Here is a 13,069-nt window from a genome sequence, read left to right as displayed (position 1 = left end):
AGCAAGCCCATAGGGAAATTCGTCTTGCGAAGCAGCTCGAAAAACGGAAAACCCTTTCGTCTAGCGAGTTTTTCGTCTTGCAAAGCATTCGTCTTGCGGGGCACCACTGTATTTGCACTCCTACAGGATACCACGTTATGAAAGATTGCCGAAGTCCACCCCTGGTCAAGCCAAGGGCCCATCTTGTCCAGCATCCGGTTCTCACAGGGGCTGACCAGATTCAATCAGGATTCGAACTCAAGAGCCCTCTCCCCTTCTGCAGTTTCCAGCAACTGGTATTCAGAAGGACTGCTGCCTTCAACTGGCTAGCATTCATTGGTAGCCCTTTCTGACAATTTTTGGTCATCAAAGAGTCCAGCTGCTGGAAAACCAGGCTTTATTTCTGCCAATTGAATCTGAACCTTACTTTGTTGTGGATAAAACCCTACAGCTGTTTCTCTTTTATTTGGAAGAAACAGAGTTGGATACAAAGCGATTTCAGGGTCAGGCGATTCCGTAAATATTAAAGAGCGTTCTCTAAAGCCAGCTGGGTCATTCACAGAAATCTTATTTTTCCCTTCAGGCAAATATTTATTTCAAAAAGTGTGTTTGGCATTTATATTTATAACTGCATTGAGAAGACTTGACTGGCAAGTCTGCAGGCCACAGAATTTTTATTGCTGCCTCTTTTCTTTGTCAAAAAAAAAAGAGAGAAATAAATAGATTTGCTGCAATACTTATTACCCTGCCAGCAGGGAATGTTCTGGTTTCATCTAAATACGTAAAAATAACACCAGCAGTTCTGCCCATCATTCTACATCTAAGTGAAAGAGGTCTCTGGGGGTATTACTTATTCCTGATTCTTTATTACTGTTGAGAATAGATATTTAAAACTTTTTCCCCCTTCTTAAAAACCCTAAAACTAACAGCATTTGTAAGTGGGAATATAGTTTTGAAAGCAAAGAAAGAACAAAGAACAATGGCCAAGGAGAGGATCAGCCCACAATATATATATATAAGACTGTTTTATTCAGAAGCATGTTTGAGACTGGACTTACATGTACAGCAGAATTAAGTGGAAATGGGGCAAAATGATCGCACCAAACAGTGGCAAATTCAGGTTATTTGGGAGGTTGTGCATAACGAGCCAACTTTCCCAAAAGATCAGACTCTTTGCAACAAGGAAAGCTAGAGGAAAATGCACCGGAAAGTGTGGAACATCACTTACTTTGACACGACTGCGGGAGGTTGGACTAGATGACCCTTGGGGTCCCTTCCAATGGTAGGTTGATTCTATGACGACATCTAACCTCCATGTAAGTACTTCTGTCTGTCGCCTGCAGGCCAGTCTTGATTCCTTGCAGGGTTCAAACTGGCCCATGAGGCCATTTCCCCAAAGTGACGCCAGCCTCTCCATCAGCTGATGTCACTGTGTGATGTCAGACGTGGGTGGATGATGTCACTGGGTGATGTCAAAAGAGGGTGGAGGAGCGATTGTCACTTTTATCTTTGTCCAGTAAAAGCCGGGCGTCTCTGCTTACAGCCATCTCTGTTGTGGAATTCTGCTCAATATGATCCAGAGCATAGTTAGCAGAGTAAAAGCTTAAAACACGTTGCAGGATTCCCCCAAAATAGACCAGAGGCAATTGATACTTCATCCAGCAGAGCTTTGCTGCTACTGAAGGCAAATGAGCATGTTGTTGTTGTTGTTGTTTAGTCGTTTAGTCGAGTCCGACTCTTCATGACCCCCTGGACCAGAGCACACCAGGTACTCCTGTCTTCCACTGCCTCCCGCAGTTTGGTCAAACTCATGCTGGTAGCTTCGAGAACACTGTCCAACCATCTCGTTCTCTGTCGTCCCCTTCTCCTTGTGCCCTCCATCTTTCCCAACATCAGGGTCTTTTCCAGGGGGTCTTCTCTTCTCATGAGATGGCCAAAGTCTTGGAGCCTCAGCTTCAGGATCTGTCCTTCCAGTGAGCACTCAGGGCTGATTTCCTTCAGAATGGAGAGGTTGGATCTTCTTGCAGTCCATGGGACTCTCCAGAGTCTCCTCCAGCACCAGAATTCAAAAGCATCCATTCTTCGGCGATCAGCCTTCTTGATGGTCCAGCTCTCACTTCCATACATCACTACTGGGAAAACCATAAAGGTCACAAATCCAGTACATTCAGGTTTGGCCCTGTCCATAAGAAATCCAGTTGCAGCAGACTTAGCTTAAATTCACAATAACTTATAATAAGATTAAACCTCAACGCTAAGCATACTGTGTACAGAACACCACACCAGAGGGAAGAGAGATAGAAAAAGAAAGTGAAAATCCAGGCTCCTTCTGACCTTTCACAGTCAGCATGACCTTGACAGAAGAGATAACATAACCATTTTAAGCCAGCTGTATGCAGCTTCTCTGAAGGAATAACGCCTTCGGAGCTCCTGTTTGTTTCACACAGAGAAGCTTCCAGAACCCTCTTGAATTAATAAGAATAGGAAAGATCTCTACACATCAGATCAATACTTTCTGAAATGCAAACTTGACTGGAACCATGGAATTGCAGGCTGTCCAACATTCCTCTGATGAAAATAGGGGCATTCTATTCTCCGTCAGTATCACTGCTTGAGAATTTCCTCCTGGTCAAGTACAAAGTTATTAGAGGAAACACGCAAAAAAAATTTAAGCACAGAAATCTTTTAAATTTATGAATTGCATTTAGAGAAGGAGGGGGGGAGAAAACCCCAAATCAATAAATACAACTAACTAGCAGCAATACTGATTATTAGCCATCAGTTATTTTCATGTTTCTATGTTTACAAGTTTTAATGCATTTTAAACCTTCTGTTGGAAGCCGCCCAGAGTGGCTGGGGAAACCCAGCCAGATGTGCGGGGTAGAAATAATAGTAGTAGTAATAATAATAATAATAATAATAATAATAATAATAATAATAATTACAAGCCAGTCTGCCAAACCCCTTTGCATACAGATGCAAACAGAGCCCAGCAGGGACTAGGCATGGCTAGGGATATTGTCACTTTAAAGGGCTCTTAAAGAAACACACACACACACACACACACACACACACACCCTGTGCCAGACTTTGTTCCATGGTAACTAATGGCCAATGCCTTCTGTGTTGCCCATATTTTATAGACAGTCCCCTAGCCCCTGCCCCTTGGTGAACTGTGAACCATTTGCAGAAAACACCATATGCAGATGTCTTTGTTGGAGCAACTGAAGGGATGCTCAGAGTTACCGTATTTTTCCCTCTGTAACACGCAGATGTTTTCTCCTAAAAAGGAAGGGGAAATGTCTGTGCGTGTTATAGAGCGAATGTGTGGTCCCTGGAGCCGAAAAATCAGGCAAAAATCAAATCGCGCTTCACGGAGAAGGGAAACCTGAAAAGAGGAAGCGGCTGCTTTCCTGCATTCTGCCTCAGGGTCTTACTGCCCACCCTCCTCTGTTTCCTTGCTGTGATTGCTGAAACGGAACAAAGAGCAGGGAAAGCCCCTCCCCTCCAGGCAAGCAGAGGGGAAAGCAGAGTGTCTCCTTCTAATTCCTCTCTGTGCTCCGGTGCTGCTGGGGGAGAGGGAGAGAGGGGGGGGAGGGAGAGAGAGAGGGGGGAGGGGGAGAGAGAGGGGGGAGGGAGGGAGGGAGAGAGAGAGAGAGAGAGATGGCTGGCTTGGGTGGGGGGAAACTTTTGCCTTTCTTTCCTCCCTCCCCTTAAATCCCTCTCCTGCATTCTTAGCCAGCCGCTTCTCTGCACACCCCTCTCATGTCCCTTCTTTGTTTTTCCTTCGCTCCCCACTTAAAATGTGGTTACAAAGCATAGATCCACATGGATCCTCAGGATCTTTGCATTGGGTCACCCCAAATTCACCATCAGATCACATAGCATGTCCATGGCTACAGCCTGCCCCCCCCCCAAAATCACACACCCACTGTTGCCTGGGGCTGCAATGGTGCAAAAACATGGTTAAAAAGCATGGATCCACATGGATCCTCAGGATCTTTGCATTGGGTCACCCCAAATTCACCATCAGATCACATGTCTGTGGCCACAGCATGAAGCACAAAAATGATACATCCACTGTTTCATTCAGAATGTTTTTTCCCTTGTTTTCCTCCTCTAAAAACGATGTGCGTGTTATGGTCAGGTGCGTGTTATAGAGCGAAAAATACGGTATGTGGGCAGAAGAGCTACTGTATTTTTCGCTCTATAGGACGCACTTTTCCCCCTCCAAAAATTAAGGGGAAATGTGTATGCATCCTATGGAGCGAATGCAGGCTCCTTGGCTTCAGCAGTAGCAACGTGAAGCCTCTGAAGTGCAGAGGGAGTGCTCCCTCCACGCTCTGGAGCTTTCGCTGAAGCCTTCGGAGCGCAGCGCGAGTTCCCACTGCGCTCCGCAGGCTTCGGGTTCCTTTCGCTGAAGCCGGGAGAGCAAGACTCTCCTGGCTTCAGCAGAGAGGGAGAGCTCTAAAACAAGGTGTGTCCTATGGCCGGGTGCGTCCTATAGAGCGAAAAATACAGTGTATTAGAAGAGGTACTTAGGAGGCAGGGACGCGGGTGGCGCTGTGGGTAAAAGCCTCAGCACCTAGGGCTTGCTGATCGAAAGGTCGCGGTTCGAATCCCCGCGGCGGGGTGCGCTCCCGTCGCTCGGTCCCAGCGCCTGCCAACCTAGCAGTTCGAAAGCACCCCCGGGTGCAAGTAGATAAATAGGGACCGCTTACCAGCGGGAAGGTAAACGGCGTTCCGTGTGCTGCGCTGGCTCGCCAGATGCAGCTTTGTCACACTGGCCACGTGACCCGGAAGTGTCTGCGGACAGCGCTGGCTGCCGGCCTCTTGAGTGAGATGAGTGCACAACCCTAGAGTCTGTCAAGACTGGCCCGAATGGGCAGGGGTACCTTTACCTTTACTTAGGAGGCAGCAGACACCTTGAATTCACCACTTTAATAGCTCATAGATTGCTCATCCGCACACCGTGGCAAATGGCTTTCAGACAGCGTGTTTTGAAAATGCCACTGAAATGTCAAGGCCTATTACTGTAACAGCCATGTGGCAATTGGCTTTGGACGGGCAAGAGATGCTCACCGGAGATAAACAGTTCTTATTTCCCCGGGAAAATGAACAAGACGCCTTTCCAAAACACTCCCGAAACTGATCCCCGGTCACTTATTACCTACTCCCTCATCAAGAAACACTCCCTGCGTAAATAGACGCAGAGAAGGAAAACAGAACTGCTGCAGTCGCTTTGCGTCAGGAATAGCTGGTGTGGTGTCCTCTGCGTGGACTACAATTCCCATCATCCAGTGTCAGTTTCTAATGTACACAAATTTGTATCATGCCGATGAGCCAATACTAAGTACAGTATGTCCTTTAATCAGGAGTTAAATTTGCTCGGCAGTGACCCTGGGCTCAAATTCGGGTTGCACAATTACAGTTGATTGGGAGGCATTGCATAATAATAACAATAACAATAACAATAACAATAATAATTTATTATTTATACCCCACCCATCTGCTCTGGGCAGCTTCCAACAAAATATTAAAATGCAACAGATTTAAAATACAATAGATCCGCTTCTCCAAAAAACATTAATGCATAATGTTTTATTATGTTTTAATATATGTTGGAAGCTGCCAATCAGATGGGTGGGATACAAATAATGAAATTAAAATGATCATACTTTTTGGGATAAAGAGAGCTTCAGGAAAGCACCTGGAAAGTGTGGAAGAAGACTTGCTTTGATGCATGCTCATCTTAACCAATGAGGATTAAATGAGCAACAAACAGGTTGCCTGGAAGCAGCATGAGACAAATCAGTTTGTTTATTGATGTTCAAAGCTTAGTGGCATTGTGAAATTTGAGGAGAACAAAGCAATGGCATAAATGAATAAAGGGAGTTGCATTTGTTTAATAATGGCATGAACTAACAGTTGCATTGGCAAAGCCATAGATAAGTTACGTCATTAAAAGAGCCTCCTACTAACTCCCTCTAACCCATTTATCTACAAAACAGAAGTTCTAACGTTTTGGCTCATCTTTAAAGGCCGCATTCATACCATGCAAATCCTGTCTCTCAGTATTGCCCACCCTAAAACACCCCCCCCCGAGCTTTTTCAGGATCTCCCAACCATTTTGTCGGCATCCGTCTGTCTCAAGAGACAATAAAAGACTTGTGTGTGTGTGTGTGGATTGTGGCTATTTGAATTGTTATTGTACACATATAACTTTATTAGCAGGATTAACTTAAACCAAACAGTTAAAATTAATGCGAGAAGGTAACTAGGGATAAATTATTAATTGGAGTAATGAAGGAGATGCGGTGTTACAAATTTTAAAAATGTAAGAAACCACAAAAGGAGTGAGGGGAAGTCAAAATATATGTTGGGAAATACTGGCTTGTACTTGTGTCAAAGTATCTCGGAAAAATTGAGAAATAAAATTTATAGATATATATACCGTATTTTCCCGTGCATAAGACGATATTTTTTCCTTAGAAATAATAGGCAAAAATTGTGGGTCGTCTTATACGCAGATAGCAGAGCGATTGGGCGTGTGATTTGTAGCAAGCATGCTGAGGATGGCTGGCCTTGGCGATGCGTGCGATTTGTGGGCAGGCTGTAGAGTGATTAGCAGTGGTGACCCCCCTGCCCAAAAGCTCAGAAACTCTGGGCCATCTCCCCCCCCCCAAAAAAAATAGCTCAACAACTCTGGGCAATCCCCCCCCCCCCATTTTTTGTTGCGGTCCCAAAAATTAGGGGTCGTCTTGTACATGGAAAAATACGGTATATATAAGGGACAATGGAGTGTGCCTCCAGGGGTGAACTGCTGGAGAATCACGGCCCCTGCCGTGGCTGCAGAGACCAGTACATTCCGGGGTCAAATCAGAAACCGGGATGGCTCCTGTAATTCCAGGACTGCTGCTGAAAAATCGGGACACTCGGAGGGTATGCAATTTTACGATTCTATGAAAGAAGATGGTGAAAAATGCAGGTCTCCCGCCTCTGCCACCCCAAATTAAAAAACGTTTCTGTCTGAATTGGTGGCATTGCTGCTGGCACAGCCACCATCAGATCAATAATGGGCAGAGGACACAATGAGCCCGACCGTCCCTTGGCAGGGGGAAAGGGCAGCAGCAGGAAATTAGTCTGCTTATCTGGACTCAAATGCTACCAACTTATCAGCTTTAATGAGCTGGTCTCATCGAAAGCACAACCACTGCACAGGATTTCAGGAGAAACAAATAGTGAGGAGGGCACTTCAGTCTCCTTGAGTCTTCCTTCAGAAACATACTGGGAATAATATTTTTTTCTAAATAGAAAGAAAAAACAAACGCAGATGCATTTCAATAATTCGGAAAGTGCCGCTGGTGTCTTCATTTTCATAAAGATCACGTTGAGCTGGAAATTTCATTCCGAGTTCTCAATAACCTACAAGGGAAATAATCCAGGGACCAACTTGGCGCGTTGTCCTCGCTAATAGCCCCTGGTTACGCAGAGAGACTGAAGCGTGTGTCTTCCGCTCTTCTGTAATTGCTGTGTGCAAGATGAGAATTGGATGTCGGATGAAGATATCGGAACTTCTCAGCTTCTGTTTTGAAAAGTGTGGGTGGCAAGGGAAGCAAGTTACTAAACCCTAAGACTCTGAAAGTGTGCCTGGCGGAAATGTGGGCAATGCCCAGTAAAATCTCACTAGCAGGGGGCAGGGAAACTGCTGGTGAGACTTTTCAGGGGTGGGGTAAAGGCAGGGCCTTCAATTCAGCATCTATTCAGGTATAAGCAGTGCTTTTTTCTGGGGGAAAAAAGTTTAGGGGTACTCTCATTTTCCTACTCATATTGAAATGCTACCCTCAATGAGGCCAGACTTAAATTAACAAAATCATAGAATCATAGAGTTGGAAGAGACCACAAGGGCCATCGAGTCCAACCCCCTGCCAAGCAGGAAACACCATCAGAGCACTCCTGACATATGGTTGTCAAGCCTCTGCTTAAAGACCTCCAAAGAAGGAGACTCCACCACACTCCTTGGCAGCAAATTCCACTGTCGAACAGCTCTTACTGTCAGGAAGTTCTTCCTAATGTTTAGGTGGAATCTTCTTTCTTGTAGTTTGGATCCATTGCTCCGTGTCCGCTTCTCTGGAGCAGCAGAAAACAACCTTTCTCCCTCCTCTATATGACATCCTTTTATATATTTGAACATGGCTATCATATCACCCCTTAACCTCCTCTTCTCCAGGCTAAACATGCCCAGCTCCCTTAGCCGTTCCTCATAAGGCATCATTTCCAGGCCTTTGACCATTTTGGTTGCCCTCCTCTGGACACGTTCCAGTTTGTCAGTGTCCTTCTTGAACTGTGGTGCCCAGAACTGGACACAGTACTCCAGGTGAGGTCTGACCAGAGCAGAATACAGTGGCACTATTACTTCCCTTGATCTAGATGCTATACTCCTATTGATGCAGCCCAGAATTGCATTGGCTTGTTTAGGGGCATGTGTTCCCCTGCATCCCCACAGGGAAAAAAACCACTGGGTATAAGACTCAAAAGCCGTTTTGTACCCGCTGCCTTGTGGGACATCTTTGGGAGAATAAAAGACGAAGGAGCAAACCCTACACAAATCTGGAGTGGAGTTCCTAAAAGCGCTTTATCGTTTACATTCTTAATCTGAGCAGTAAAACAAAACCCCACAAAACAATGGGGTTAATTTTTGGTCTGGTTGTGGCAACTGTCCTATCATTTGATTATTCAAAAAAACTTTCCCCCCAAAAGGGAATAGCTTTGGTGCAAAACCACCACATGCGTGCTAGAGAGCCAGGTACCGTAAATTGCATTCAAGCCAGCAAAGGTGGGAAGTGGTGTGATTAATTCTATATAATCTGGCAGGGCAATGTGCTATTTTAAAAGCGTTTTCTAGAGTTCTAACTGAGATGGAGCCTAAAGGTAGTTTTTATTCCAAATTTGTTCCTCTAGTTCTTCTGCAAAATCTTTCCTCCATTTTAGTCTTAATGAAGTGAGAGAAAGGGCAGCCAATTGTGTGACGATTTTATATAGTCGGGAGATGATGCCCTTTCCTCAAAGCAAGAAAACAATAAATGTAACAGTTAAAAACAGTAAGAACAACTCCTTAAAACATTCAAGATAAAATCAGCAATTAACTAACAACAGATTGAAACATACATCAACATTTTACATGCCTGGGTGGGCTTCTCTAAACAAAAATGTTTTTAGCAGGTGCCGAAAAGAGTACGGTGAAGGCCTGCTGTCAAGAGGCAAGGAGTTTAGGTGCTGCCACACTAAAAGATGTGATTTCTTACAAATGCAGAACAGGGATTGTGTGGTACCTGTAAGAGTGCCAGTTCCACTGATTGAAGCAGCCCAGTGGGTGTCTATGGGGTGAGGCGATCTCGCAGGCTTGCGATGTCTGAATGGCAACATCAAAGTCCCTTCTGGATTCTGTTCCATTTCATTACTGGGAAGGAGTATTTTGAGACAGCTCCAGAAGTGATGACTTGTCCGCTCCACAGCCGTGAGCAACAGAGAGCTGGGAGCTGCTTTTCGGCCTCATCTGCCCACCAGTGCTTTAACCAAGCAGTGAGGAAGTCATGAGAGCTGTGCTTGACATCCCAGCGCCAATTGTGGGTTAAACCACTGAGCCTAGGACTTGCCGATCAGAAGGTCGGCGGTTCGAATCCCCACAACAGGGTGAGCTCCTGTTGCTTGGTCCCTGCTCCTGCCAACCTAGCAGTTCGAAAGCACGTCAAAGTGCAAGTAGATAAATAGGTACCGCTCTGGCGGGAAGGTAAACAGCGTTTCCGTGCGTTGCTCTGGTTTGCCAGAAGCGGCTTAGTCATGCTGGCCACATGACCTGGAAGCTGCACGCCAGCTCCCTCGGCCAATAAAGCGAGATGAGCACCACAACCCCAGAGTTATCCGCAACTGGACCTAATGGTCAGGGGTCCCTTTACCTCCTTCTGCAGGGGCTCCCAAGAGGCCATTGCTGCTTGTTATCTCTAATCGCCCGGATGAATGGCACAGGCAGGGCTGCTCCTCATCTTCTTAAGCTACTTTTCCAGATAAAGTTGTTGTTGTTTAGTCGTTTAGTCATGTCCAACTCCTCATGACCCCATGGACCAGAGCACGCCAGGCCCTCCTGTCTTCCACTGCCTCCCGCAGTTTGGTCAAACTCATGCTGGTAGCTTCGAGAACACTATCCAACCATCTCGTCCTCTGTCGTCCCCTTCTCTTTCCCAACATCAGGGTCTTTTCCAGGGAGTCTTCTCTTCTCATGAGGTGGCCAAAGTCTTGGAGCCTCAGCTTCAGGATCTGTCCTTCCGGTGAGCACTCAGGGCTGATTTCCTTCAGAATGGAGAGGTTTGATCTTCTTGCAGTCCATGGGACTCTCAAGAGTCTCCTCCAGCACCAGAATTCAAAAGCATCAATTCTTCGGTGATCAGCCTTCTTGATGGTCCAGCTCTCAGATAAGGAGAGTTCAGCAAATTTCTCCCCAGTGTGGAGAGGCTGCTGCTCAGCAGGAGAGTTTCCAGATGTTCACGCAGGGGCCCGAGGGCTCTGTCCAGCTTTGCCAGGGGTCAGCAACCTTTTTCAGCCATGGGCCAATCCACTGTCCCTCAGACCATGTGGTGGGCTGGACTATATTTTTTTTTGAGGGGGAATGAACAAATTCCTATGCCCCACAAATAACCCAGAGATGCATTTAAAATAAAAGCACACATTCTACTCATGTCAAAACACACTGATTCCTGGACCATCCACGGACTGGATTGAGAAGGCGATCGGGCCACATCCAGCCCCATGGCCTTAGGTTGCCTACCCCTGAGCTTTGCTTTCTCCTTAATTATTCCCCTTTCTCCTTTGGTCTGCTTTGCTGTAAAAACCATCGCAAAAATCTCAAGCCGTTCCTTGTTCAAATGGAGTCACGGTGTGGTGGCACTGGCTGGCTGTTCATATTCCGGGGGGGGGGGGGGGTGAGCCCCAGAAGTATTTGTTAAACAGGGTTTGTATGCCAGTTAATTGTCAAAGTCTCTTAGCCAGGGGTGGGGAAACTCCAGCCCACAAACCAGATTTGCCTCTCCTGGTCTCCACATTTCGCCCATGAGGCCATTTCAGCCAAGCCATAGCCAGCTGCTGTTGCCACCAATCCCTAGACAACGTGATCGTCCTCTTTTTCTTTGGACTTCAAACAGGTTACATTTTTTTCACCCATTCGAACTCATCCTCCCATCATCCTCAAAACACTGCGTCCAGTGGAAAGAGCAAAGTGAGAGTTTGTGTGAGTCCATGAGGAAGAGAGCAGAGAGGGAGAGTTATCGCAGGCAGAGGCAGGTGGGTGAGGGATGGTGACTCACGACTTCCAATTGACCATGTTATATTTCATCTCTGTTTGCGCCAAATCAAATAGCATTACAAAGCCCAGCTTTGAATGTAATACGCAAATTTTCCTTACATTTGTAAATCACAGTGCTTTGGTTGTTTGCTTCATTGAATAAACCACTGCAAACCGTGTGTGCTTTGAAGTCATTTCTGCACCAGGTAAAGTAATGTTTAGCCTCCCAATTCCTCCCCCCACCTGTCCTTTATTTTGCCTTACCAAAGGTGGCAACTCTACCTGCCGTACACCTGATGCCATGCATAACTGGCAGTGCTTGCAGAGCCTTCTGGGCAGGGCTTCTCAAGTGCCCAACCCCCACCTGATTATTGAGTGCTTGGAAAGTGCAGTTCAAGGAGCTTTGCAAGCCCAGTGCTTGGGGGGAGCGTCGCTCACAGGGATTGCAAAGCACATTCCACAGCCTGAAAATCAGCTGTGATTCCTAGAATTCCCTGGGGAAAGGGATGGACTGCTAAACCGCTTCGGCAATTGTAGTTCTGTGTGGGGAACGGAGATCTCCTAGCAACTCTCAGCACCTCTTTAACAAACGACAGCTCCCAGAATTATTTGGGGGAAGTTGTGATTGCTTAAAGTGGTATCATGGTGCCTGAAGCCAAGTTGGTGCCAAACGTATGTCTCTGCTTTCCTTTGGACCACACTGGCAAGGCTGAGAGGGGGGGGGGTCTTGTCTAGGCAGCCCAGGACCTCCATACACACAGCCCAGGCTTGGGCCCCAAAGAGATCACATCAGTGCTTCTAATAATAATAATAAATAATAATAATGATTTTTTTATTTATACCCCGCCCTTCCCCATTCAGAAAACCGGGCTCAGGGCAGCTAACGACAAATTTAAAACACTTAATTGATGCAACAAAAAACAGCATAAAATGCCGTATAAAATGAGAATAACAATAAATTCAGAATTCAAAAATCAATTTAGGGGGGGAAATCCATCCAATAAACATTAGATGATCACCAGGGCTAGCTGGCTAAATTAGTCCTATTTGGGCCAGTAAGAAGACCAGGGGATAATTAGCTGTGGGATCCCAGAGTGGGTAATCTTCATAAAAAGGGAGGGGGAGGGAAGGAAGGAGAATAAAAGATCAGGCTAAGTTCAAATTGAAAGCCAGGCGGAATAGCTCTGTCTTACAGGCCCTGTGGAAGGAAGTTAAATCCTGCAGGGCCCTGGTCTCATGGGACAGAGCATTCCACCAGTCGGAGCCACCACTGAGAAGGCCCTGGCCCTGGAGGAGGATAATCTGACTTCCTTAGGGCCTGGGACCTCTAAACTATGATTATTCATGGACTTTAAGCTCCTCTGTGGGGCATACCAGGAGAGGCGGTCCCGTAAATACGAGGGTCCTAAGCCACAAAGGGCTTTAAAGGTCAAAACCAGCACCTTAAACCTGACCCGATACTCCACTGGGAGCCAGTGCAACTGGTAAAGCACTGGGTGAATATGCTCCCATGGCAGGGACCCGGTGAGGAGCCTCGCTGCAGCATTCTGCACCTGCTGGAGTTTCTGGGTCAGCTTCAAGGGCAGCCCCATGTAGAGCGAATTACAGTAGTCAAGCCTGGAGGTGACTGTCGCATGGATCACTGTGGACAGATCGGGGCGTGAAAACAACGCAGGATGCAGCGGTTAGAAGTTATCGGTCTCTGCAGCCACAGCTGCAGTTTGATTTCACCCCCAGAGGCACACTCCATTGTCT

Source organism: Podarcis muralis, chromosome 6 (genome assembly GCF_964188315.1).
Source record: "Podarcis muralis chromosome 6, rPodMur119.hap1.1, whole genome shotgun sequence".
NCBI classification, from domain to species: Eukaryota; Metazoa; Chordata; class Lepidosauria; order Squamata; family Lacertidae; genus Podarcis; species Podarcis muralis.
Note: the sequence above shows the minus strand (reverse complement) of the source record.